Genomic DNA, 2,500 nt, shown 5'->3' with positions numbered 1-2,500 from the left:
CGTGACGAATTCCGTACGCCACAATTCCGCGCACTCCAAAAGCGCGCGGATTCGGCGATGGGCACATCCCGCTTCACTCGCCGTTACTGAGGGAATCCTCGTTAGTTTCTTTTCCTCCGCTTAGTAATATGCTTAAATTCAGCGGGTAGCCTCGTCCGACCTCAGGCCGAAAGTAAGGACCGGGACTATTCTTCCCGTTCCGCGCTCGCCGTCGGCGCCGCGCGCCGCCGCGCACCTCGATTCCCGCCCTTGAGCCGCCAGCCGTTGGCCTCTTCGAGGTCGACTCGCCGCCGCCGCGCGGGATTCTGGTCGCGATCGTCGCGCATCGTGCCGTGCTGTCTTGAGCGGGACGGGCGCTCGCGCGTCCGACGCCGCAGCAGCCGCGCGGAGAAATCCCCGCGCGGAACGTTTGCAACGCGACCCTGAGGCGGGCGCGGCCCCGGGATTGACCCGAGGCCGCAATTTGCGTTCAGAACGTCGATGCTCAATGTGTCCTGCAATTCACACTAATTCACGCAGCTAGCTGCGTCCTTCATCGACTCACGAGCCGAGTGATCCACCGCCAAGAGCCATCCACGATTGTTTCGCTCGCACAGTGCCTCGCACTATAGGGTGACAAAATAGACCGCGCCGAGCGGTCGGCCAGGCCGACGCTTGAAGCCGGAGCGCGCGGCACCGCGGCACTCGACGCGCAAACATTACCGGGTGACCGAATCGCCGGCCGGCGCGCCGCTCCTCGCGGGTCGGGCGCCGGGTAGCAAAGACTTTTTCTCTCGCTTGTCCGAGTTTCGCGTTCGCCGAAGCGTTTGCGAGACCGTTAATGATCCTTCCGCAGGTTCACCTACGGAAACCTTGTTACGACTTTTACTTCCTCTAAATGATCAAGTTAGATCGTCTTCTCGGACGCCGGCTCGACCGTTGCCGGCCGCGCCAGGTCCAATCGGAGGACCTCACTAAACCATTCAATCGGTAGTAGCGACGGGCGGTGTGTACAAAGGGCAGGGACGTAATCAACGCGAGCTAATGACTCGCGCTTACTGGGAATTCCTCGTTCAAGGGAAATAATTGCAATTCCCTATCCCTAGCACGACCGGGGTTCAGCGGGTTACCCAGACCTGTCGGCCAAGGCGAGCACATGCTGATCCGGTCAGTGTAGCGCGCGTGCGGCCCCGAACATCTAAGGGCATCACAGACCTGTTATTGCTCAATCTCGTGTGGCTAAACGCCACTAGTCCCTCTAAGAAGTTAGACGCCGACCGATTGGGTCGCGTAACTAGTTAGCAAGCCAGAGTCTCGTTCGTTATCGGAATTAACCAGACAAATCGCTCCACCAACTAAGAACGGCCATGCACCACCACCCACAGAATCAAGAAAGAGCTCTCAATCTGTCAATCCTCACTGTGTCCGGGCCGGGTGAGATTTCCCGTGTTGAGTCAAATTAAGCCGCAGGCTCCACTCCTGGTGGTGCCCTTCCGTCAATTCCTTTAAGTTTCAGCTTTGCAACCATACTTCCCCCGGAACCCAAAGACTTTGGTTTCCCGCAAGCTGCCGGAGAGGTCGTAAAACTAACGCCCCCCGATCGCTAGTTGGCATCGTTTATAGTCAGAACTAGGACGGTATCTGATCGTCTTCGAACCTCTGACTTTCGCTCTTGATTAAAGAAAACATTCTTGGCAAATGCTTTCGCAGTCGTTCGTCTTGCGCCGATCCAAGAATTTCACCTCTAACGGCACAGTACGAATGCCCCCGTCTGTCCCTCTTAATCATTACCTCGCGCTCCGAAAACCAACAAAATAGAACCGAGGTCCTATTCCATTATTCCATGCACCATTATTCAGGCGAATCGCCTGCTTTGAACACTCTAATTTTTTCAAAGTAAACGTTCCGGCCGCCGCCGACACTCAGTCAAGGGCACCGGCGGAGAACCGGAGGTGAGGCCAGGACGGCCAGTACACGCCTTGCGACGGACCGGCCGCCTGCGCCCAAAATCCAACTACGAGCTTTTTAACCGCAACAACTTAAATATACACTTTTGGAGCTGGAATTACCGCGGCTGCTGGCACCAGACTTGCCCTCCAATGGATACTCGTTAAAGGTTTTAAAGTGTACTCATTCCAATTACAGGGCCTCGTTTAGAGTCCTGTATTGTTATTTTTCGTCACTACCTCCCCGCGTCGGGAATGGGTAATTTGCGCGCCTGCTGCCTTCCTTGGATGTGGTAGCCGTTTCTCAGGCTCCCTCTCCGGAATCGAACCCTGATTCTCCGTTACCCGTAAGAACCTCGGTAGGCCAGTACCGTACCGACGAAAGTTGATAGGGCAGACACTTGAATGATCCGTCGCCGGTGCGAGACCGTGCGATCCGCAAAGTTATCCAGAGTCACCAAAGGTTGCGGGCCGAAGCCCGGTCGGTTTTTGGTCTGATAAAAGCACGCCTCCCGCGAGGTCGGCGCTTCACGCATGTATTAGCTCTAGCATTTCCACAGTTAACCACGTAAAAC

General features: G+C 56.2%; 2 non-coding genes and 1 pseudogene across 2 annotated transcripts in view; all 3 read right to left on the bottom strand.

Annotated features, from left to right (window-relative positions):
- Positions 1 to 169, bottom strand: part of LOC146143655 (large subunit ribosomal RNA) — a 3,679-nt pseudogene extending 3,510 nt beyond the window's left edge.
- A 248-nt stretch (positions 170 to 417) lies between these two features.
- On the bottom strand, positions 418 to 571 carry LOC146143654 (5.8S ribosomal RNA). The gene has a single exon (XR_014501206.1). It is a non-coding gene; the product is annotated as a 5.8S ribosomal RNA (ribosomal RNA).
- Positions 572 to 818: 247 nt separating this feature from the next.
- LOC146143653 (small subunit ribosomal RNA) overlaps positions 819 to 2,500 on the bottom strand; it is a 1,811-nt gene continuing 129 nt past the window's right edge. The window contains exon 1 of the ribosomal RNA XR_014500395.1: positions 819 to 2,500. This exon is cut by the window's right edge and continues 129 nt beyond it. This is a non-coding gene — a ribosomal RNA (small subunit ribosomal RNA).

Source organism: Ascidiella aspersa, chromosome 5 (genome assembly GCF_963924565.1).
Source record: "Ascidiella aspersa chromosome 5, kaAscAspe10.2, whole genome shotgun sequence".
Lineage (NCBI taxonomy): Eukaryota > Metazoa > Chordata > Ascidiacea > Phlebobranchia > Ascidiidae > Ascidiella > Ascidiella aspersa.
This window is presented reverse-complemented; position numbering and strand designations above follow the sequence as displayed.